Below are 7,500 nucleotides of genomic sequence, written 5' to 3' on the forward strand. Positions count from 1 at the left end.
AAAAGGCGTGAATTTGACTAAGTGCCTAGGAGCATTTCCCTTTAAGAAGGCCGACGTGCTATGGTTCTCCACCCGGGTACGGAAAGCAAAATTAGTCCCTCTCCTCGCTGGAAGTCCAAAAAAAAGGCGTAAATTTGACTAAGTGCCTAGGAGGATGTCCCTTTAAGAAGGCTGACCTGCTATGGTTCTCCACCCGGGTGCGGAAAGCAAAATTAGTCCCTCTCCTCGCTGGAAGTCCAAAAAAAAGGCGGAAATTTGACTAAGTGCCTAGGAGGATGTCCCTTTAAGAAGGCTGACCTGCTATGGTTCTCCACCCGGGTACGGAAAGCAAAATTAGTCCCTCTCCTCGCTGGAAGTCCAAAAAAAAGGCGTAAATTTGACTAAGTGCCTAGGAGGATGTCCCTTTAAGAAGGCTGACCTGCTATGGTTCTCCACCCGGGTGCGGAAAGCAAAATTAGTCCCTCTCCTCGCTGGAAGTCCAAAAAAAAGGCGGAAATTTGACTAAGTGCCTAGGAGGATGTCCCTTTAAGAAGGCTGACCTGCTATGGTTCTCCACCCGGGTACGGAAAGCAAAATTAGTCCCTCTCCTCGCTGGAAGTCCAAAAAAAAGGCGTAAATTTGACTAAGTGCCTAGGAGGATGTCCCTTTAAGAAGGCTGACCTGCTATGGTTCTCCACCCGGGTGCGGAAAGCAAAATTAGTCCCTCTCCTCGCTGGAAGTCCAAAAAAAAGGCGTAAATTTGACTAAGTGCCTAGGAGCATTTCCCTTTAAGAAGGCCGACCTGCTATGGTTCTCCACCCGGGTCCGGAACTCAAAATTAGTCCCTCTCCTAGTTGGAAGTCATCAAAAAAAGGCGGAAATTTGACTAAGTGCCATCATTTTAGAGTACCAGGACTATAGCTGGGGAATTGGAGCCCTCTGGTGGACACTCGCTGCAAATGCACCCTGAATTAAACACATTATTTCCAGTTCTTTTGGTGTTCCCGGGGAATGAGAGGCCTTTTGTGGGCCAGAAAGAGTGGGGGACCCTTGGAGCCCCTATTTTCAGACAGTTTGGCTTATTTCGGTGACGCCGGGGCGTCCATCAGGTCTTCCCGGGGAATGAGAGGCCTTTTGTGGCCATATGTCAACAAAAGAGTGGGGAAATGGAGCCCTCCGGTGGACTCCCGCTGCAAATGCACCCCCCAAATTAAATACATTAATTCCAGGCCTTTTGGGGCCCTATATTCAGACGGTGTGGAGCCCTCCAGTGGACTCCCGCCTCCAATGCACCCCCATAATTATAGACATCACCCCCCAAATTAAACACATTATTTCCAGTTCTTTTGGGCCCCTATTTTCAGACGGTTTGGCGTATTTCCTTGACGCCGGGGAGTCCTACAGGTGTTCCCGGGGAATGAGAGGCCTTTTGTGGGCCAGAAAGAGTGGGGAACCCTTGGAGCCCCTATTTTCAGACAGTTTGGCTTATTTCGGTGACGCCGGGGCGTCCATCAGGTCTTCCCGGGGAATGAGAGGCCTTTTGTGGCCATATGTCAACAAAAGAGTGGGGAAATGGAGCCCTCCGGTGGACTCCCGCTGCAAATGCACCCCCCAAATTAAATACATTAATTCCAGGCCTTTTGGGGCCCTATATTCAGACGGTGTGGAGCCCTCCAGTGGACTCCCGCCTCCAATGCACCCCCATAATTATAGACATCACCCCCCAAATTAAACACATTATTTCCAGTTCTTTTGGGCCTCTATTTTCAGACGGTTTGGCGTATTTCCTTGACGCCGGGGAGTCCTACAGGTGTTCCCGGGGAATGAGAGGCCTTTTGTGGGCCAGAAAGAGTGGGGAACCCTTGGAGCCCCTATTTTCAGACAGTTTGCCGTATTTCGGTGACGCCGGGGCGTCCATCAGGTCTTCCCGGGGAATGTGAGGCCTTTCGTGGGCCATATTTTCAGACAGAAAAAAAAGAAAAGTAACCCTTACACTACAAAGGACAGCGGGGAAACGCCCCCCAGCAAAGTCACAGGGGAAGTGGGGTAGACAAGTGGAGAGTGTCTGGGGAAAAGTCCACAAAATGATCAAAAATCACACACAGGTACGAGTGCCACAAGTCCCGCCGCGTCCCACCCGAGTCCGAGGTGCCCCCCACATGCCCAAAACGCACCCAGCAAAGGCGCACTATGATTGGGAAGAAAAGTTGGGAAAGTGGGCAAAAGTCCCGAATTTGATCCATAATTATACCCAGGTTTGAGTCCCACAAGTCCCGCCGCATTCCACCAGTGTTCCGGGGTGCCTGACATGTCCACGACGCACCCAGCAAAGGCGCACTGTGATTGGGAAGAAAAGTTGGAAAAGTGGGCAAAAGTCCGGAAAATGACCAAAAACCACACCCAGGTTAGAGCCCCACACGTCCTGCAGTCGCACCCGAGTCCTGGGATGCCCAACATGTCCAAAAAAATCAAAAAAAGCCCAAAAAATCAAAAAAATCCCCGGGCCGTATCTTGGACGCCGGCGTACCGCGTTCGGCCCTCGTGCCGTAGTTTGGCGACCGATTGTAAAAATTTGCCGCGACCGGCTAGTTTTTTTCCTTGGAGTAAATAGAGAGTAGATCCAGCAGAAAATATGCACTATAAACAAAGAGAGGGGGTTTGGAGGGGGGCAAAAACGCCCTCTTGGAACTTTTGCAGCAGCACACATCAAACTAGCGGGGAGAAGGCATGCATAGCAAAAGGCCACGAAATGATCCAAAATCACACCCAGGTTCGAGTCCCACAAGTCCCGCCGCGTTCCACCAGGGTTCCGGGGTGCCTGACATGTCCACGACGCACCCAGCAAAGGCGCACTGTGATTGGGAAGAAAAGTTGGGAAAGTGGGCAAAAGTCCCGAATTTTATCCAAAATTATACCCAGGTTCGAGTCCCACAAGTCCCGCCGCGTTCCACCAGTGTCTCGGGGTGCCTACAATGTCCACAACGCACCCAGCAAAGGCATCACACCCAGGTTCGAGTCCCACAAGTCCCGCCGCGTTCCACCAGGGTTCCGGGGTGCCTGACATGTCCACGACGCACCCAGCAAAGGCGCACTGTGATTGGGAAGAAAAGTTGGGAAAGTGGGCAAAAGTCCCGAATTTTATCCAAAATTATACCCAGGTTCGAGTCCCACAAGTCCCGCCGCGTTCCACCAGTGTCTCGGGGTGCCTACAATGTCCACAACTCACCCAGCAAAGGCGCACTGTGATTGGGAAGAAAAGTTGGGAAAGTGGGCAAAAGTCCCGAATTTGGTCCAAAATCACACCCAGGTTCGAGTCCCACAAGTCCCGCCGCGTTCCACCAGGGTTCCGGGGTGCCTACAATGTCCACAACGCACCCAGCAAAGGCGCACTGTGATTGGGAAGAAAAGTTGGGAAAGTGGGCAAAAGTCCCGAATTTGGTCCAAAATCACACCCAGGTTCGAGTCCCACAAGTCCCGCCGCGTTCCACCAGGGTTCCGGGGTGCCTACAATGTCCACAACTTACCCAGCAAAGGCGCACTGTGATTGGGAAGAAAAGTTGGGAAAGTGGGCAAAAGTCCCGAATTTGGTCCAAAATCACACCCAGGTTCGAGTCCCACAAGTCCCGCCGCGTTCCACCAGGGTTCCGGGGTGCCTACAATGTCCACAACGCACCCAGCAAAGGCGCACTGTGATTGGGAAGAAAAGTTGGGAAAGTGGGCAAAAGTCCCGAATTTGGTCCAAAATCACCCAAAATCACACCCAGGTTCGAGTCCCACAAGTCCCGCCGCGTTCCACCAGGGTTCCGGGGTGCCTACAATGTCCACAACGCACCCAGCAAAGGCGCACTGTGATTGGGAAGAAAAGTTGGGAAAGTGGGCAAAAGTCCCGAATTTGGTCCAAAATCACACCCAGGTTCGAGTCCCACAAGTCCCGCCGCGTTCCACCAGGGTTCCGGGGTGCCTACAATGTCCACAACTCACCCAGCAAAGGCGCACTGTGATTGGGAAGAAAAGTTGGGAAAGTGGGCAAAAGTCCCGAATTTGGTCCAAAATCACACCCAGGTTCGAGTCCCACAAGTCCCGCCGCGTTCCACCAGGGTTCCGGGGTGCCTACAATGTCCACAACTTACCCAGCAAAGGCGCACTGTGATTGGGAAGAAAAGTTGGGAAAGTGGGCAAAAGTCCCGAATTTGGTCCAAAATCACACCCAGGTTCGAGTCCCACAAGTCCCGCCGCGTTCCACCAGGGTTCCGGGGTGCCTGACATGTCCACGACGCACCCAGCAAAGGCGCACTGTGATTGGGAAGAAAAGTTGGGAAAGTGGGCAAAAGTCCCGAATTTGGTCCAAAATCACACCCAGGTTCGAGTCCCACAAGTCCCGCCGCGTTCCACCAGGGTCTCGGGGTGCCTACAATGTCCACAACGCACCCAGCAAAGCCGCACTGTGATTGGGAAGAAAAGTTGGGAAAGTGGGCAAAAGTCCCGAATTTGGTCCAAAATCACACCCAGGTTCGAGTCCCACAAGTCCCGCCGCGTTCCACCAGGGTTCCGGGGTGCCTACAATGTCCACAACTTACCCAGCAAAGGCGCACTGTGATTGGGAAGAAAAGTTGGGAAAGTGGGCAAAAGTCCCGAATTTGGTCCAAAATCACACCCAGGTTCGAGTCCCACAAGTCCCGCCGCGTTCCACCAGGGTTCCGGGGCGCCTACAATGTCCACAACGCACCCAGCAAAGGCGCACTGTGATTGGGAAGAAAAGTTGGGAAAGTGGGCAAAAGTCCCGAATTTGGTCCAAAATCACACCCAGGTTCGAGTCCCACAAGTCCCGCCGCGTTCCACCAGTGTCTCGGGGTGCCTACAATGTCCACAACGCACCCAGCAAAGGCGCACTGTGATTGGGAAGAAAAGTTGGGAAAGTGGGCAAAAGTCCCGAATTTGGTCCAAAATCACACCCAGGTTCGAGTCCCACAAGTCCCGCCGCGTTCCATCAGAGTGCCGGGGTGCCTACAATGTCCACAACTTACCCAGCAAAGGCGCACTGTGATTGGGAAGAAAAGTTGGGAAAGTGGGCAAAAGTCCCGAATTTGGTCCAAAATCACACCCAGGTTCGAGTCCCACAAGTCCCGCCGCGTTCCACCAGTGTCTCGGGGTGCCTACAATGTCCACGACGCACCCAGCAAAGGCGCACTGTGATTGGGAAGAAAAGTTGGGAAAGTGGGCAAAAGTCCCGAATTTGATCCAAAATTATGCCCGGGTTGGAGTACCACGAGTCCGGCCGCGTTCCACCGGTGTCCCGGGGGTGCCTGGCATGTCCACAACTTACCCAGCAAAGGCGCACTGTGATTGGGAAGAAAAGTTGGGAAAGTGGGCAAAAGTCCCGAATTTGATCCAAAATTATGCCCGGGTTGGAGTACCACGAGTCCGGCCGCGTTCCACCGGTGTCCCGGGGGTGCCTGGCATGTCCACAACTTACCCAGCAAAGGCGCACTGTGATTGGGAAGAAAAGTTGGGAAAGTGGGCAAAAGTCCCGAATTTGATCCAATATTATGCCCGGGTTGGAGTACCACGAGTCCGGCCGCGTTCCACCGGTGTCCCGGGGGTGCCTGCCATGTCCACAACTTACCCAGCAAAGGCGCACTGTGATTGGGAAGAAAAGTTGGGAAAGTGGGGAAAAAAAGGACCGGGAAATATCCAAAATTATGCCCGGGTTGGAGTACCACGAGTCCGGCCGCGTTCCACCGGTGTCCCGGGGGTGCCTGGCACGTCCACAACTTACCCAGCAAAGGCGCACTGTCAGTGGGGAAGACCAAACATGTCTCGGATTTTTTCCAAGTACCTTAACGAGAGAGGCTAAAAAGCACCTGTTTTTACCTTCTCTCGTTGTTGTACTTAGAAAAAAAACGAGAAAATAAAAAATCTGGGTTTTTTTCTAAGTACCTTAACGAGAGAGGCTAAAAAAAACCATTTTTTACCTTCTCTCGTTGTTGTACTTAGAAAAAAAACGAGAAAAAAATTTTTCCCCATTCATTTCAATGGGAGTTCATTTTTTTTTTGGGATTTTTTCTAAGTACCTTAACGAGAGAGGCTTAATTTTTCACCTACTTTTTACCTTCTCTCGATTTTTCGTTTTTTACCTGGTCGACCAAAACACCTCCATCTCGTTACTATGTGCACCATGTCTGACAGGCTGAAATCACAGGGAAAGCGTCCGAGTCAAAGTGAGCTATTTTCGGACACAAATATGGTGTTTTTCCCCTCTATCCTCTGGTTCTTTTTTCAAACTGATCTTCCAGCATCTGAGCGACAGGGGCTCATGCAGACACCTGTGTCCGCCCGAGGGGCGCCTTCCCGGACACATATATGGTGCTTCCCCCCTCTTTACCCCGGTCCTTTTTCAAACTGATCTTCCAGCATCTGAGCGACAGGGGCTCATGCAGACACCTGTGTCCGCCCGAGGGGCGCCTTCCCGGACACATATATGGTGCTTCCCCCCTCTTTACCCCGGTCCTTTTTCAAACTGATCTTCCAGCATCTGAGCGACAGGGGCTCATGCAGACACCTGTGTCCGCCCGAGGGGCGCCTTCCCGGACACATATATGGTGCTTCCCCCCTCTTTACCCCGGTCCTTTTTCAAACTGATCTTCCAGCATCTGAGCGACAGGGGCTCATGCAGACACCTGTGTCCGCCTAAGGGGCGCCTTCTCGGACACATTTTCAACTTTTCCCGCATGAATGAAATCCTGGAACTGATTCCACCCAGGTACTTAGGGCTTCCAGGGCTTGAGCGACAGGGGCTCTGTCCGGAGCGTGTGTCCGCCTAGGGGGCGCTGTCTCGGACACATTTTCAACTTTTCCCGCATGGATGAAATCCTGGAACTGATTCCACCCAGGTACTTAGGGCTTCCAGGGCTTGAGCGACAGGGGCTCTGTCCGGAGCGTGTGTCCGCCTAGGGGGCGCTGTCTCGGACACATTTTCAACTTTTCCCGCATGGATGAAATCCTGGAACTGATTCCACCCAGGTACTTAGGGCTTCCAGGGCTTGAGCGACAGGGGCTCTGTCCGGAGCGTGTGTCCGCCTAGGGGGCGCTGTCTCGGACACATTTTCAACTTTTCCCGCATGGATGAAATCCTGGAACTGATTCCACCCAGGTACTTAGGGCTTCCAGGGCTTGAGCGACAGGGGCTCTGTCCGGAGCGTGTGTCCGCCTAGAGGGCGCTGTCTCGGACACATTTTCAACTTTTCCCGCATGAATGAAATCCTGGAACTGATTCCACCCAGGTACTTAGGGCTTCCAGGGCTTGAGCGACAGGGGCTCTGTCCGGAGCGTGTGTCCGCCTAGAGGGCGCTGTCTCGGACACATTTTCAACTTTTCCCGCATGAATGAAATCCTGGAACTGATTCCACCCAGGTACTTAGGGCTTCCAGGGCTTGAGCGACAGGGGCTCTGTCCGGAGTGTGTGTCCGCCTAGGGGGCGCTGTCTCGGACACATTTTCAACTTTTCCCGCATGGATGAAATCC

This window comes from Nerophis lumbriciformis, unplaced genomic scaffold (genome assembly GCF_033978685.3).
Source record: "Nerophis lumbriciformis unplaced genomic scaffold, RoL_Nlum_v2.1 HiC_scaffold_150, whole genome shotgun sequence".
NCBI lineage: Eukaryota > Metazoa > Chordata > Actinopteri > Syngnathiformes > Syngnathidae > Nerophis > Nerophis lumbriciformis.